Below are 19,305 nucleotides of genomic sequence, written 5' to 3' on the forward strand. Positions count from 1 at the left end.
GAGGGAGAGGAGGGAGGAGGAGGAGGAGGGAAGGGAGGAGGAGGAGGGAGGAGGAGGAGGAGAGGAGGAGGAGGAGGAGGGAGCAGGAGGAGGAGGAGGAGGGAGAGGAGGAGGAGGAGGAGGAGGAGGAGGAGGAGGAGGAGGAGGGAGGGAGGAGGAGGGAGGAGGAGGAGGAGGAGGAGGAGGAGGAGGAGGAGGGAGAGGAGGAGGAGGAGGAGGAGGAGGAGGAGGGAGGAGGGAGGAGGAGGGAGGAGGAGGAGGAGGAGGGAGAGGAGGAGGAGGAGGGAGGAGGAGGAAGGAGGGAGGAGGAGGAGAGGAGGGAAAGGAGGAGGAGGAGGGAGAGGAGGGGGAGGGAGGAGGAGGGAGCAGGAGGAGGAGGGGGGAGAGGAGGAGGAGGAGGGAGAGCAGGAGGAGGAGGGGGGAGAGGAGGAGGAGGAGGGAGAGCAGGAGGAGGAGGAGGAGGAGGGAGAGCAGGAGGAGGGAGAGCAGGAGTGGTTTAAAGTCGGGAAGGCTCCTCGTGCTCTTCGTCTTCGTAGCCACTCTTTAAACAGACCTGGGAACAGTTAGTTAAATAAGCTGTTACATAGGATCAATGGGTTCTTCATCTTTTACCAACTGATTCTGAATCAGTTAGGTTACATACAGTACATTCTGAAAGTATTCTGACCCCTTCCATAGAATCAATGGGCTCTTTAACTTTACATTTATTTTATTTTTTAGCATAAGACTATAACGTAACTTTTCACTACCTTTAAAAACAGACTCTGAATCAGTCAGAGGTTGTTGAATATTTTCTACCTGTTCTATGATACCATTAATAACTGACCCGAGATCAGCCATAGGTGTGCTGTATAATCTTTCAGCCATTATTTACATTTACCAACTGGACTTCCTACTGTACCAACTGGACTTCCTGCTGTACCAACTGGACTTCCTGCTTTACCAACTGGACTTCCTGCTTTACCAACTGGACTTCCTTCTTTATCAACTGGACTTCCTGCTGAACCAACTGGACTTCCTGCTGAACCAACTGGACTTCCTGCTGAACCAACTGGACTTCCTGCTTTACCAACTGGACTTCCTGCTTTACCAACTGACTGGGGTAAAACAACACTCTTCAACCAGAGAAGAAACACAAGCAGAGAGAGCCTTCAACCAGAGAAGAAACACAACCAGAGAGAGCCTTCAACCAGAGAAGAAACACAACCAGAGAGAGCCTTCAACCAGAGAGAGCCTTCAACCAGAGAAGAAACAACAGACAGAGAGAGCCTTCAGCCTGAAGAAACCAGAGAAGAAACACAAGCAGAGAGAGCCTTCAACACAGAGAAGAAAACCAGAGAAGAAACACAAGAGTATTAACACAGATAAAACACTCCAGAGAGTAACCAGAGAAGAAACACATCATCAGAGTATTAACACAGAATAAGAAACACCATCAAAGAGTATTAACACAGAGGAGGAAGAGGGAAGTACCTTAACACCCCACCACCTCTCACTGAGGAAACACAGATGTAAAGGGGATGGAGGAGAGCTAACACCACTCTGCCTCTCCACTTGCCTCTCTAGAACAGCCTGTAGAAGAACCCCCTCTTTGGCGGTGGGTTGGGTCTGTTCACATCCAGATCTGAACACAGCAGGCCCTCGGTCTCATAGACGTTGATCTCCTTAAAACACTCCATCTCAATCATCTAGAGTATTAACACAGTATAAAACACTGCATCATCTAGAGTATTAACACAGTATAAAACACTGCCATCATCTAGAGTATTAACACAGTATAAAACACTCCATCATCTAGAGTATTAACACAGTATAAAACACTCCATCATCTAGAGTATTAACACAGTATAAAACACTCCATCATCTAGAGTATTAACACAGTATAAAACACTCCATCATCTAGAGTATTAACACAGTATAAAACACTCCATCATCTAGAGTATTAACACAGTATAAAACACTCCATCATCTAGAGTATTAACACAGAATAAAACACTCCATCATCTAGAGTATTAACACAGTATAAAACACTCCATCATCTAGAGTATTAACACAGTATAAAACACTCCATCATCTAGAGTATTAACACAGTATAAAACACTCCATCATCTAGAGTATTAACACAGAATAAAACACTGCAACATCTAGAGCAACATCTAGAGTATTAACACAGTATAAAACACTCCATCATCTAGAGTATTAACACAGTATAAAACACTCCATCATCTAGAGTATTAACACAGTATAAAACACTCCATCATCTAGAGTATTAACACAGTATAAAACACTCCATCATCTAGAGTATTAACACAGTATAAAACACTCCATCATCTAGAGTATTAACACAGAATAAAACACTGCAACATCTAGAGTATTAACACAGTATAAAACACTCCATCATCTAGAGTATTAACACAGTATAAAACACTCCATCATCTAGAGTATTAACACAGTATAAAACACTCCATCATCTAGAGTATTAACACAGTATAAAACACTCCATCATCTAGAGTATTAACACAGAATAAAACACTCCAACATCTAGAGTACACAGTCACTATCATCTAGAGTATTAACACAGAATAAAACACTCCATCATCTAGAGTATTAACACAGAATAAAACACTCCATCATCTAGATCTAGTATTAACACAGAATAAAACACTCCATCATCTAGAGTATTAACACAGACCATCATCTAGAGTATTAACACAGTATAAAACACTCCATCATCTAGAGTATTAACACAGTATAAAACACTCCATCATCTAGAGTATTAACACAGTATAAAACACTCCATCATCTAGAGTATTAACACAGTATAAAACACTCCATCATCTAGAGTATTAACACAGAATAAAACACTCCATCATCTAGAGTATTAACACAGTATAAAACACTCCATCATCTAGAGTATTAACACAGTATAAAACACTCCATCAGAGTATTAACACAGTATAAAACACATCATCTAGAGTATTAACACAGTATAAAACACTCCATCATCTAGAGTATTAACACAGTATAAAACACTCCATCATCTAGAGTATTAACACAGTATAAAACACTCCATCATCTAGAGTATTAACAAACACTCCATCATCTAGAGTATTAACACAGATAAAACACTCATCATCATCACTCCATCATCTAGAGTATTAACACAGAATAAAACACTCCATCATCTAGAGTATTAACACAGTATAAAACACTCCATCATCTAGAGTATTAACACAGTATAAAACACTCCATCATCTAGAGTATTAACACAGAATAAAACACTCCATCTAGAGTATTAACACAGTATAAAACACATCTAGTATTAACACAGTATAAAACACTCCAGAGTATTAACACAGTATAAAACACTCCATCATCTAGAGTATTAACACAGTATAAAACACTCCATCATCTAGAGTATTAACACAGTATAAAACACTCCATCATCTAGAGTATTAACACAGTATAAAACACTCCATCATCTAGAGTATTAACACAGTATAAAACACTCCATCATCTAGAGTATTAACACAGAATAAAACACTCCATCATCTAGAGTATTAACACAGAATAAAACACTCCATCATCTAGAGTATTAAAACACAGTATAAAACACTCCATCATCTAGAGTATTAACACAGAATAAAACACTCCATCATCTAGAGTATTAACACAGTATAAAACACTCCATCATCTAGAGTATTAACACAGTATAAAACACTCCATCATCTAGAGTATTAACACAGTATAAAACACTCCATCATCTAGAAAACACTCCATCATCTAGTATTAACACAGTATAAAACACTCCATCATCTAGAGTATTAACACAGAAAAAACACTCCATCATCTAGAGTAAAACACTCCATCATCTAGAGTATAACACAGTATAAAACACTCCATCATCTAGAGTATTAACACAGTATAAAACACTCCATCATCTAGAGTATTAACACAGTATAAAACACTCCATCATCTAGAGTATTAACACAGTATAAAACACTCCATCATCTAGAGTATTAACACAGTATAAAACACTCCATCATCTAGAGTATTAACACAGTATAAAACACTCCATCATCTAGAGTATTAACACAGTATAAAACACTCCATCATCTAGAGTATTAACACAGTATAAAACACTCCATCATCTAGAGTATTAACACAGTATAAAACACTCCATCATCTAGAGTATTAACACAGTATAAAACACTCCATCATCTAGAGTATTAACACAGTATAAAACACTCCATCATCTAGAGTATTAACACAGTATAAAACACTCCATCATCTAGAGTATTAACACAGTATAAAAGTATAAAACTCCATCATCTAGAGTATTAACACAGTATAAAATCATCTGAGTATTAACAACATCTAGAGTATTAACACAGTATAAAACACTCCATCATCTAGAGTATTAACATAAAACATCTCATCTAGAGTATTAAAACACTCCACATCTAGAGTATTAGTATAAAACACTCACAACATCTAGAGAAATCTAGAGTATTAACACAGTATAAAACACTCCATCATCTAGAGTATTAACACAGATAAAACACTCCATCATCTAGAGTATTAACACAGTATAAAACACTCCATCATCTAGAGTATTAACACAGTATAAAACACTCCATCATCTAGAGTATTAACACAGTATAAAACACTCCATCATCTAGAGTATTAACACAGTACACAGTATAAAAAAACACTCCATCATCTAGAGTATTAACACAGTATAAAACACTCCATCATCTAGAGTATTAACACAGTATAAAACACTCCATCATCTAGAGTATTAACACAGTATAAAACACTCCATCATCTAGAGTATTAACACAGTATAAAACACTCCATCATCTAGAGTATTAACACAGTATAAAACACTCTATCTAGAGTATTAACACAGTATAAAACACTCCATCATCTAGAGTATTAACACAGTATAAAACACTCCATCATCTAGAGTATTAACACAGTATAAAACACTCCATCATCTAGAGTATTAACATCATCTAGTATAAAACACTCCATCATCTAGAGTATTAACACAGTATAAAACACTCCATCATCTAGAGTATTAACACAGTAAAAACACTATCATCTAGAGTATTAACACAGTATAAAACACTCCATCATCTAGAGTATTAACACAGTATAAAACACTCCATCATCTAGAGTATTAACACAGTATAAAACACTCCATCATCTAGAGTATTAACACAGTATAAAACACTCCATCATCTAGAGTATTAACACAGTATAAAACACTCCATCATCTAGAATTAACACAGTATAAAACACTCCATCATCTAGAGTATTAACACAGTATAAAACACTCCATCATCTAGAGTATTAACACAGTATAAAACACTCCATCATCTAGAGTATTAACACAGTATAAAACACTCCATCATCTAGAGTATTAACACAGTATAAAACACTCCATCATCTAGAGTATTAACACAGTATAAAACACTCCATCATCTAGAGTATTAACACAGTATAAAACACTCCATCATCTACACAGTATAAAACACTATCTAGAGTATTAACACAGAATAAAACACTAACATCTACACTAAAACACTGCAACATCTAGAGCAACATCTAGAGTATTAACACAGTATAAAACAGAAAGAGACAGAAAGAGACAGAAAGAGAGAGACACACACAGAGAGAGAGAGAGAGACACACAGAAAGAGACACAGAGAGACACAGAAAGAGAGACCGAGAGAGACAGAGAGAGAAACAGAAAGAGACAGAGAGAGACAGAAAGAGACACAGAGAGTGAGACACAGAGAGAGAGACACAGAGAGAGACACACAAAGAGCGAGACAGAGAGAGCGAGACAAAGAGAGCGAGACAGAGAGAGCGAGACAAAGAGAGCGAGACAGAGAGAGCGAGACAAAGAGAGACAGAGAGAGAGAGACACAGAAAGAGACACAGAAAGAGACACAGAGAGCGAGACACAGAGAGAGAGACACAGAAAGAGACAAAGTGACACAGAGAGAGAGGGGTGATAGTTTTCATTACATGGCTCAATATCTCAAGAAAACAGACATGTTGTTATCATCTAAAGGGACACATGTACCGGAACTCCCAGGTGTTAGAATGTTAGAATGTAGCAAAAACCTGCACCGACCCCCTGTTCTAAACCATGACATCATTGTTTTCACCAGACAGGTCGTGTGCAGTACCTTCTGCTGCCAGGGGATGGAGACACACACACACACACACACACACACACACACTAGGGTGCAGTACCTCGTTCTGCCAGGGGATGGAGACACTTCCTGTAACAAACTTGTGGTAGAAGTCATCGTCTGTGGGGTCCAGGTTGACTCCCTTCACTGTAGAGAACTGTTCAATATCCAGAACATCTTTACAGTACACCGCCCGCGGCTGGAGGGAGGGAGGGAGGGAGGGAGGGAGGGAGAGAGGGGACAGAGGGAGAGAGAGAGAGAGAGAGAGAGAGAGAGAGACAGAGGGAGAGTGAGAGACAGAGTGAGAGAGAGAAGGGAGGGAGGGAGGGAGGGACAGAGAGAGAGACAGAGAGAGAGACGGAGGGAGAGTGGGAGAGAGAGAGAGGGACAGAGGGAGGGAGGGACAGAGAGAAAGACAGAGGGAGGGAGGGAGGGAGGGAGGAAGGAGAGTTTGTTCATGTGCGTGTGTCCAGTGATGGAAAATGTACTCAATTGTCATACTGGAGTAAAAGTAAGAGATACTGGGATCATTTTATATTAAGGTAACATACTACTAGTAACATACTACCAGTAACATACTACCAGTAACATACTACTAGTAACATACTACCAGTAACATACTACCAGTAACATACTACTAGTAACATACTACCAGTAACATACTACTAGTAACATACTACTAGTAACATACTACCAGTAACATACTACCAGTAAAATACTACTAGTAACATACTACTAGTAACATACTACCAGTAACATACTACTAGTAACATACTACCAGTAAAATACTACTAGTAACATACTACTAGTAACATACTACCAGTAACATACTACTAGTAACATACTACTAGTAACATACTACTAGTAACATACTACTAGTAACATACTACTAGTAACATACTACTAGTAACATACTACTAGTAACATACTACTAGTAACATACTACTAGTAACATACTACTAGTAACATACTACCAGTAACATAACTATAACATACTACCGGTAACATACTACCGGTAACATACTACCAGTAACATACTACCAGTAACATACTACCAGTAACATACTACCAGTAACATACTAATACTACTAGTAACATACTACTAGTAACATACTACCAGTAACATACTACCAGTAACATACTACTAGTAACATACTACTAGTAACATACTACTAGTAACATACTACTAGTAACATACTACCAGTAACATACTACTAGTAACATACTACCAGTAACATACTACTAGTAAAATACTACTAGTAACATACTACCAGTAACATACTACTAGTAACATACTACTAGTAACATACTACTAGTAACATACTACCAGTAACATACTACCAGTAACATACTACCAGTAACATACTACCAGTAACATACTACTAGTAACATACTACTAGTAACATACTACCAGTAAAATACTACTAGTAACATACTACTAGTAACATACTACTAGTAACATACTACTAGTAACATACTACCAGTAAAATACTACCAGTAACATACTACCAGTAACATACTACCAGTAACATACTACTAGTAACATACTACCAGTAACATACTACTAGTAACATACTACCAGTAACATACTACTAGTAACATACTACCAGTAACATACTACTAGTAACATACTACCAGTAACATACTACCAGTAACATACTACTAGTAACATACTACTAGTAACATACTACCAGTAACATACTACCAGTAACATACTACCAGTAACATACTACCAGTAACATACTACTAGTAACATACTACCAGTAACATACTACTAGTAACATACTACCAGTAACATACTACTAAACATACTACTTAGTAACATACTGACCGGCAAATACATATTCAGTAAAGATTTTTAAAATACTACCAGTAACATACTACTAGTAACATACTACAGTAACATACTACTAGTAACATACTACTAGTAACATACTACCAGTAACATACTACCAGTAACATACTACTAGTAACATACTACTAGTAAAATACTACTAGTAACATACTACTAGTAACATACTACTAGTAAAATACTACCAGTAAATACTACCCATACTACCAGTAACATACTACCAGTAAAATACTGATAACATACTACCAGTAACATACTACCAGTAACATACTACCAGTAACATACTTCCAGTAAATACTACCAGTAACATAATACTAGTAACATTACTAGTAACATACTACTAGTAACATACTACCAGTAACATACTACTAGTAACATACTACCAGTAACATACTACCAGTAACATACTACTAGTAACATACTACTAGTAACATACTACCAGTAACATACTACTAGTAACATACTACTAGTAACATACTACTAGTAACATACTACTAGTAACATACTACCAGTAACATACTACTAGTAAAATACTACCAGTAACATACTACCAGTAACATACTACCAGTAACATACTACCAGTAACATACTTCCAGTAACATACTACTAGTAACATACTACCAGTAAAATACTACTAGTAACATACTACTGTAACATACTACTTAAAATACTACTAGTAACATACTACTAGTAACATACTACCAGTAACATACTACCAGTAAAATATTGTAACATACTACTAGTAACATACTACAGTAACATACTACTAGTAACATACTACTAGTAACATACTACCAGTAACATACTACCAGTAACATACTACCAGTAAAATACTACTAGTAACATACTACTAGTAACATACTACTTGAGTAAAAGTCTAAAAGTATCAGATTTTAAATATCCTAAGTACTATGGAAAAAGTATTGTTCTGAATCTAAGTAAAAGATACTAAATAAATTGTATAAAATTATCCCAGTAAAATACTACTTGAGTAAAAGTCTAAAAGTATCAGATTTTAAAAGTACTTAAGTAGTATTTAAAAGTATTTTTACTTAAGTACTTTACACCACTCTGTGTGTCCTTACATCCAGGCTGAAGGGGAGGTCCAGTGTGTGTGTTATACAGTGTATGTGTGTGTGTGTGTGTGTGTGTGTGTGTGTGTGTGTGTGTGTGTGTGTGTGTGTGTGTGTAATATGTGTGTTCTTTACATCAGGACTGAAGGGGGTTCCAGAATGCCTGCCTCGAGGCGTTTGAACATGATGTTCTTGAAGATGATATGAGCCTTCACCTCCACACCGCCCCGCCCCTGGCACCCCAGACGGGCTTTGGGGTCTTTGGCCAGCAGCTGAGGAAGAGGAAGTGACACAGGGTTCTAGAAGAGTAGTGTGAGCCAGAGTCAGGTACTTAAAAGAGTTGAGAGAACTTCTAGAATGTTGTATATTGTTCTGATTCTACACATTCAGTTCTAGAACATTGTTTAAATATCCCCCATTATGTAATATTGTTCTGATTCTAAACATTCAGTTCTAGAACATTGTTTAAATATCCCCATTATGTAATATTGTTCTGATTCTAAACATTCAGTTCTAGAACATTGTTTAAATATCCCCCATTATGTAATATTGTTCTGATTCTAAACATTCAGTTCTAGAGCATTGTTTAAATATCCCCCATTATGTAATATTGTTCTGATTCTAAACATTCAGTTCTAGAACATTGTTTAAATATCCCCCATGTGTAATATTGTTCTGATTCTAAACATTCAGTTCTAGAACATTGTTTAAATATCCCCCATTATGTAATATTGTTCTGATTCTACACATTCAGTTCTAGAACATTGTTTAAATATCCCCCATTATGTAATATTGTTCTGATTCTACACATTCAGTTCTAGAACATTGTTTAAATATCCCCCATTATGTAATATTGTTCTGATTCTAAACATTCAGTTCTAGAGCATTGTTTAAATATCCCCCATTATGTAATATTGTTCTGATTCTAAACATTCAGTTCTAGAACATTGTTTAAATATCCCCCATGTGTAATATTGTTCTGATTCTAAACATTCAGTTCTAGAACATTGTTTAAATATCCCCCATTATGTAATATTGTTCTGATTCTAAACATTCAGTTCTAGAGCATTGTTTAAATATCCCCCATTATGTAATATTGTTCTGATTCTAAACATTCAGTTCTAGAGCATTGTTTAAATATCCCCCATTATGTAATATTGTTCTGATTCTAAACATTCAGTTCTAGAACATTGTTTAAATATCCCCCATGTGTAATATTGTGTCTCTCACTGGAACATATTGTGTCTCTCATCCCCTCCTCTCTCCTTTACCTCCCTCATCCCCTCCTCTCCTCCTCTCTCCTTTACCCCCTCATCCCCTCCTCTCTCCTTTACCTCCCTCATCCCCTCCTCTCTCCTTTACCCCCTCATCCCCACCTCTCTCCTTTACCTCCCTCATGTCCTCCTCATCCCCTCCTCTCTCCTTTACCTCCCTCATCCCCTCCTCTCCTCCTCTCTCCTTTACCCCCTCATCCCCACCTCTCTCCTTTACCTCCCTCATGTCCTCCTCATCCCCTCCTCTCTCCTTTACCTCCCTCATCCCCTCCTCTCTCCTTTACCTCCCTCATCCCCTCCTCTCTCCTTTACCTCCCTCATGTCCTCCTCATCCCCTCCTCTCTCCTTTACCTCCCTCATCCCCTCCTCTCTCCTTTACCTCCCTCATCCCCTCCTCTCTCCTTTACCTCCCTCGTCGAAGAAGAAGATTTTATTTGTGGACAACCACACAGACAGGTTTTACACTAGTGCTCCAAAAGCTCATTCATGGATAAAGTACATATTATCTCTGGTGGACCGGTCTGAAACATGACCACTGCTCAACCACCATGGATACAGACACAGTAGAGAAGAGATGTTGACCACACACACCTGCACACACACACACACACACACACACACACACACACACACACACACCACACACCTGCACACAGAACACACCTGCACACAGAACACACACACACACACACACACAGAACACACACACACACACACCTGCACACAGAACACACACACACACACCTGCACACAGAACCCACACCCCATGTGACCTCCCTTTCTCCCTAACCCCAGCAGAGGAATAACTAACTGCAGTTGTGTGTGTGTGTTGTTTAAACACGCCATCCATCTCTCCCACCTGTCTGCAGATATCCTTGGCCTCCTCAGAGAACTTGTCAGAGTATTCCTCGGGTCTTCTCTCACTCGTCTGTCCACCTCTTCTCTCTTCACTCGTTCTTTACGCCGGCGGAAGGGCGACTGACCCTGGATCATCTCAAACACCAGACAGCCCAGACCCCACCAGTCAGGACTGAAGGAGTAGGACTCATTCTGGATCACCTCTGGGGCTGATGGAGAGACGGAGAGACGGATGAGAGAGAGAAGGAGAGATGGATGAGAGAGAGAAGGAGAGATGGATGAGAGAGAGACGGAGAGACGGATGAGAGAGAAGGAGAGACGGATGAGAGAGAGAAGGAGAGAGAGAGAGAGAGAGAAGAGAGAGAGAGAGAGAGAGAGAGAGAGAGAGAGAGAGAATTAGAAAGAGAGAGAGAGAATTAGAAAGAGAGAGAGAAGGAGAGAGAGAGAGAGAGAGAAGGAGAGAGAGAGAGAGAGACAGAGACAGAGACAGATAGAAATATTGTTTAAACAATAGTCAGGACTGAAGGAGTAGGACTCATTCTGTATAACCTCAGGAGCTGACGGAGAGGGATGAGAGGAGAGAGAGAGAAAGGGGAGACAGGGAATAGAGAGGGGATAGATTATGTCTAGACACATCCAGGTCTAGGAGAGAGAGGGAGACAGGGAATAGAGAGGGAGAGATTATGTCTAGACACATCCAGGTCTAGGAGAGAGAGGGAGACGGGGAATAGAGAGGGAGAGATTATGTCTAGACACATCCAGGTCTAGGAGAGAGAGGGAGACAGGGAATAGAGAGGGGAGAGATTATGTTTAGACACATCCAGGTCTAGGAGAGAGAGGGAGACAGGGAATAGAGAGGGGATAGATTATGTCTAGACACATCCAGGTCTAGGAGAGAGAAGGAGACAGGGTTAAAAAGAGGGAGCAGGGGATGAGAGGAGAGAGAGAAAGAGAGAGACAGGGTTAAAAAGAGATGGAGGGGGATGAGGGGAGAGAGAAAGAGAGAGACAGGGTTAAAAAGAGATGGAGAGAGGGATGAGAGGAGAGAGAGAGATGAAGATGAGGAATCAAGGGGATAGGAAGTGAGGTAGGATGTACCCATGCATGTAGAGAGAGAGAGAGATGAAGACGAGGAATCAAGGAGATAGGAAGAGAGGTAGGATGTACCCATGTATGTAGAGAGAGAGAGAGAGATGAAGAGGAGGAATCAAGGAGATAGGAATAGAGAGGTAGGATGTACCCATATATGTAGAGAGAGAGAGAGATGAAGAGGAGGAATCAAGGAGATAGGAAGAGAGAGGTAGGATGTACCCATGTATGTAGAGAGAGAGAGAGATGAAGAGGAGGAATCAAGGAGATAGGAAGTGAGGTAGGATGTACCCATGTATCCTACGGTGCCCACTCTCCCTCGTATCGTCTCCGAGTCGGGAATCTGGACGGCTAGTCCCAGGTCAGAGATACGGATGTGTCCTGGAGAGAACATGAATAACAATGTTATAACATGTTTATGAACATGAATAAGAGTGTAATAACATGTTTATGAATATCACTATGGGTATGGGGAATAACAGTGTAGCTAGCTAATTTATGTTGCTAGTACCTAGGCTTTTAGCTAGCTAATTTAAGTTGCTAGTACCTAGGCTTTTAGCTAGCTAATTTAAGTTGCTAGTACCTAGGCTTTTAGCTAGCTAATTTAAGTTGCTAGTGCCTAGGCTTTTAGCTAGCTAATTTATGTTGCTAGTACCTAGGCTTTTAGCTAGCTAGTTTATGTTTCTAGTGCCTAGGCTTTTAGCTAGCTAGTTTATGTTGCTAGTACCTAGGCTTTTAGCTAGCTAGTTTATGTTGCAAGTACCTAGGCTTTTAGCTAGCTAGTTTATGTTGCTAGTACCTAGGCTTTTAGCTAGCTAGTTTATGTTGCAAGTACCTAGGCTTTTAGCTAGGTAATTTATGTTGCTAGTACCTAGGCTTTTAGCTAGCTAATTGATGTTTCTAGTACCTAGGCTTTTAGCTAGGTAATTTATGTTGCTAGTACCTAGGCTTTTAGCTAGCTAATTGATGTTGCTAGTACCTAGGCTTTTAGCTAGCTAATTGAGGTTGCTAGTACCTAGGCTTTTAGCTAGCTAATTTATGTTGCTAGTACCTAGGCTTTTAGCAACTAATTGAGGTTGCTAGTACCTAGGCTTTTAGCTAGCTAATTTATGTTGCTAGTACCTAGGCTTTTAGCTAGGTAATTTATGTTGCTAGTACCTAGGCTTTTAGCTAGGTAATTTATGTTGCTAGTACCTAGGCTTTTAGCTAGCTAATTGATGTTGCTAGTACCTAGGCTTTTAGCTAGCTAATTGAGGTTGCTAGTACCTAGGCTTTTAGCTAGCTAAGTTATGTTGCTAGTACCTAGGCTTTTAGCAACTAATTGAGGTTGCTAGTACCTAGGCTTTTAGCTAGCTAATTTATGTTGCTAGTACCTAGGCTTTTAGCTAGCTAATTTATGTTGCTAGTACCTAGGCTTTTAGCTAGCTAATTTATGTTGCTAGTGCCTAGGCTTTTAGCTACCTAATTTATGTTGCTAGTACCTAGGCTTTTAGCTAGCTAATTTATGTTGCTAGTACCTAGGCTTTTAGCTAGCTAATTTATGTTGCTAGTACCTAGGCTTTTAGCTAGCTAATTTATGTTGCTAGTACCTAGGCTTTTAGCAACTAATTGAGGTTGCTAGTACCTAGGCTTTTAGCTAGCTAATTTATGTTGCTAGTACCTAGGCTTTTAGCAACTAATTGAGGTTGCTAGTACCTAGGCTTTTAGCTAGCTAATTTATGTTGCTAGTACCTAGGCTTTTAGCTAGCTAATTTATGTTGCTAGTACCTAGGCTTTTAGCTAGCTAATTTATGTTGCTAGTGCCTAGGCTTTTAGCTACCTAATTTATGTTGCTAGTACCTAGGCTTTTAGCTAGCTAATTTATGTTGCTAGTACCTAGGCTTGTAATTAGCTAAGTCAGTGACAAGACATGGTTCAAGCTTACCACGGTCGTCTAGAAGAATGTTTTCAGGTTTTAAGTCCCTGAGAAGAAAAAAACATACACAAAGTTAGAGTTATTTATCCAAAACCAGTTCTGGGCATGCTTTTGTTCCTGCCCAGCACTAACACAGCTAACCATCCACCATCTAAATCAGCTAAACATCTAATCAGCTAACCATCCAAATCAGCTAACCATTTAAATCAGCTAACCATCTAATCAACTAACCATTTAAATCAAACCATCTAAATCAGCTAAACACCTAATCAGCTAACCATTTAAATCAGCTAACCATCTAATCAACTAACCATCTAATCAGCTAACCATCTAATCAGCTAACCATCTAATCAGCTAACCATCTAATCAACTAACCATCTAATCAGCTAACCATCTAATCAACTAACCATCTAATCAGCTAACCATCTAATCAGCTAACCATCCACCATCTAATTAACTAACCATCTAATCAACTAACCATCCAATCAGCTAACCATCCAATCAGCTAACCATCTAATCAGCTAACCATCTAAATCAGCTAACCATCTAAATCAGCTAACAGGGTTGGAGTTACAACCTACAGGAGGGTTTCTCTCCAGGAACAGGGTTGGAGTTAAAACCTACAGGAGGGTCTCTCTCCAGGAACAGGGTTGGAGTTAAAACCTACAGGAGGGTCTCTGTCCAGGAACAGGGTTGGAGTTAAAACCTACAGGAGGGTTTCTCTCCAGGAACAGGGTTGGAGTTACAACCTACAGGAGGGTTTCTCCAGGAACAGGGTTGGAGTTAAAACCTACAGGAGGGTTTCTCTCCAGGAACAGAGTTGGAGTTAAAACCTACAGGAGGGTTTCTCTCCAGGAACAGAGTTGGAGTTAAAACCTACAGGAGGGTTTCTCTCCAGGAACAGAGTTGGAGTTAAAACCTACAGGAGGGTTTCTCTCCAGGAACAGAGTTGGAGTTAAAACCTACAGGAGGGTTTCTCTCCAGGAACAGAGTTGGAGTTAAAACCTACAGGAGGGTTTCTCTCCAGGAACAGAGTTGGAGTTAAAACCTACAGGAGGGTTTCTCTCCAGGAACAGAGTTGGAGTTAAAACCTACAGGAGGGTTTCTCTCCAGGAACAGAGTTGGAGTTAAAACCTACAGGAGGGTTTCTCTCCAGGAACAGAGTTGGAGTTAAAACCTACAGGAGGGTTTCTCTCCAGGAACAGAGTTGGAGTTAAAACCTACAGGAGGGTTTCTCTCCAGGAACAGAGTTGGAGTTAAAACCTACAGGAGGGTATCTCCAGGAACAGGGTTGGAGTTAAAACCTACAGGAGGGTCTCTCTCCAGGAACAGGGTTGGAGTTAAAAACCTACAGGAGGGTCTCTCTCCAGGAACAGGGTTGGAGTTAAAACCTACAGGAGGGGTCTCTCTCCAGGAGCAGGGTTGGAGTTAAAACCTACAGGAGGGTCTCTCTCTAGGAACAGGGTTGGAGTTAAAACCTACAGGAGGGTCTCTCTCCAGGAACAGGGTTGGAGTTACAACCTACAGGAGGGTTTCTCTCTCTGGGAACAGGGTTGGAGTTAAAACCTACAGGAGGGTATCTCCAGGAACAGGGTTGGAGTTAAAACCTACAGGAGGGTCTCTCTCCAGGAACAGGGTTGGAGTTAAAACCTACAGGAGGGTTTCTCTCTTTGGGAACAGGTTTGGAGTTAAAACCTACAGGAGGGTTTCTCTCCAGGAACAGGGTTGGAGTTCAAACCTACAGGAATACCTGCTGTAATATATTGTGGAAGTGACTCTTAATTTCACATCTAAAATGTAATGATCATTGCTGAATGATTGATTAGTTGGTTGATTAATGAATGAATTGATTGATTAGTTGGTTGATTAATGAATGAATTGATTGATTAGTTGGTTGATTAATGAATGAATTGATTGATTAGTTGGTTGATTAATGAATGAATTGATTGATTAGTTGGTTGATTAATGAATGAATTGATTGATTAGTTGGTTGATTAATGAATGAATTGATTGATTAGTTGGTTGATTAGTTGGTTGATTAATGAATGAATTGATTGATTAGTTGGTTGATTAATGAATGAATTGATTGATTAGTTGGTTGATTAATGAATGAATTGATTGATTAGTTGATGAATGAATTGATTGATTAGTTGATGAATGAATTGATTGATTAGTTGATGAATGAATTGATTGATTAGTTGATGAATGAATTGATTGATTAGTTGGTTGATTAATGAATGAATTGATTGATTAGTTGATTAATAAATTGATTAGTTGGTTGATGTATGAATTGATTAGTTGGTTGATGTATGAATTGATTGATTGATTAGTTGGTTGATGAATGAATTGATTGATTAGTTGATGAATGAATTGATTGATTAGTTGATTGATTGATTAGTTGATGAATGAATTGATTGATTAGTTGATGAATGAATTTGATTGATTAGTTGATTATTGATTGATTAGTTGATTAATGAATGAATTGATTGATTAGTTGATTGATTAGTTGATGAATGAATGAATGGATTGATTAGTTGATTATTGATTGATTAGTTGATTAATGAATGAATTGATTGATTAGTTGATTGATTAGTTGATTAATTGATTGATTGATTAGTTGATTATTGATTGATTAGTTGATTAATGAATGAATTGATTGATTAGTTGATTGATTGATTGATTAATTAATTGATTGATTATTAGTTGATTGATTAGTTGATGAATTGAATTGATTGATTAGATTATTGATTGATTAGTTGATGAATGAATTGATTGATTAGTTGATTGATTAGTTGATTATTGATTGATTAGTTGATTAATGAATGAATTGATTGATTAGTTGATGAATGAATTGATTGATTAGTTGATTAATGAATGAATTGATTGATTAGTTGATTGATTAGTTGATGAATGAATGAATTGATTGATTAGTTGATTATTGATTGATTAGTTGATTATTGATTGATTAGTTGATTATTGATTGATTAGTTGATGAATGAATGAATTGATTGATTAGTTGATGAATGAATGAATTGATTGATTAGTTGATTATTGATTGATTAGTTGATGAATGAATTGATTGATTAGTTGATTATTGATTGATTAGTTGATTATTGATTGATTAGTTGATTATTGATTGATTAGTTGATTATTGATTGATTAGTTGATTGATTATGAATTGATTGATTAGTTGATTATTGATTGATTAGTTAGTTGATTATTGAATTAGTTGATGAATTGATTGATTATTAGTTGATGAATGAATGAATTGATTGATTAGTTGATTATTGATTGATTAGTTGATTGATTGATTGATTAGTTGATTATTGATTGATTAGTTGATGAATGAATGAATTGATTGATTAGTTGATTATTGATTATTGATTGATTAGTTGATGAATGAATTGATTATTGATTGATTAGTTGATTATTGATTGATTAGTTGATGAATGAATTGATTATTGATTGATTAGTTGATGAATGAATTGATTGATTAGTTGATTATTGATTGATTAGTTGATGAATGAATTGATTGATTAGTTGATTATTGAATTAGATTATTGATTGATTAGTTGATTATTGATTGATTAGTTGATTAATGAATTGATTGATTAGTTGATTATTGATTGATTAGTTGATTGAATTGATTGATTAGTTGATTGATTAGATTGATTAGTTGATTATTGATTGATTATTGATTAATTGATTGATTGATTGATTAGTTGATTATTGATTGATTAGTTGATGAATGAATTGATTGATTAGTTGATTATTGATTGATTAGTTGATTATTGATTAGTTGATTATTGATTGATTACCGGTAGATGATCCTCTCACGGTGCAGGTCTTCCAGTCCAGAACAGATCTCTGCTGCGTAGAAGACGGCCCTCTGCTCATCAAAGCCAGAGTTCCCCATATTATAGATGTGAAACTTCAGGTCTCCTCCATTCATTATGGTCAGTACTAAACACAGAGCATCCTTCGTCTCATACGCATAGGCTAGATTCACCTGGAGGGAGGGAGGGAGGGGGGGGAGGGAAGACAGAGAGAGAGAAGAAAAGGGAAGAGAAAAGAGAGAGAGAGAGGAGAGAGACAGAGAGAGAGAGAGGGGGAGAGAGGGAGAGAGGAAAAGAGAGAGAGAGAGAGAGGGAGGGAGAGAGAGAGAGAAGAGAAAGAGAGAGAGAGAGAGGGAGGGAGAAAAGAGGGGGAAGAGAGAGAGAGGGAGGGAGGGAGGGAGGGAGGGAGGGAGGGAGGGAGGGAGGGAGGGAGGGAGGGAGGGAGGGAGGGAGGGAGGGAGGGAGGGAGGGAGAAAGAGAGGAGTGCATTGATACATGATTTCACAACTACAGGAAGACCCAACATGCATTGCAATGACATCCAAAGGGAAAACAGATCACACGCTTACTGTAAATTACACACAAACATCTACACAGACACATGTTACACACATGGAAACACAGACAATTACTCTATTCTGTCTCTATAGCAACACATACACCATGTTCCAATAGGGTCCTGATGTGTTACAGTGTGTGTGTGTGTGATGTCCCTCATAACAATCCATTAGCCAAAACCAGACCTCCTTAATATACACACACTGTCAGAGAGAGAGAGAGAGAGACAGAGACAGAGAGAGAGAGAGAGAGAGAGGGGGAGAGAGAGAGAGAGAGAGAGAGACACAGAGACAGAGAGAGAGACAGAGAGAGAGAGAGAGAGAGAGAGACACAGAGACAGAGACAGAGAGAGAGACAGAGAGAGAGAGAGAGAAAGAGACAGAGAGACAGAAAGACAAAGAGAGAGAGAGACAGAAAGAGACAGAGAGAGAGAGAGACAGAAAGAAGAAAAGACTATGCTCTCACACTAAGAACTAGAAGCCTCTCCCTCCCCTCTCTCTCCTCTCCCCTTCTCTAGGTCCTCTCTCCCTCTCTCTCTCTCCTCCCTCCTCTCTTCTCTAGGTCCTCTATCTCTCCTCTCCCTCTCCTCTCCCCTTCTCTAGGTCCTCTATCTCTCCTCTCCCCTTCTCTAGGTCCTCTAT

The 19,305-nt window shown here is 38.5% G+C and overlaps 1 pseudogene; it reads right to left on the minus strand.

Moving 5' to 3' along the window:
• Nucleotides 1–1,562: 1,562 nt before the first annotated feature.
• Nucleotides 1,563–19,305, minus strand: part of LOC115127810 (G protein-coupled receptor kinase 4-like) — a 38,786-nt pseudogene continuing 21,043 nt past the window's right edge.

Source organism: Oncorhynchus nerka, unplaced genomic scaffold (assembly GCF_034236695.1).
Source record: "Oncorhynchus nerka isolate Pitt River unplaced genomic scaffold, Oner_Uvic_2.0 unplaced_scaffold_1151, whole genome shotgun sequence".
Classification (NCBI taxonomy): Eukaryota; Metazoa; Chordata; class Actinopteri; order Salmoniformes; family Salmonidae; genus Oncorhynchus; species Oncorhynchus nerka.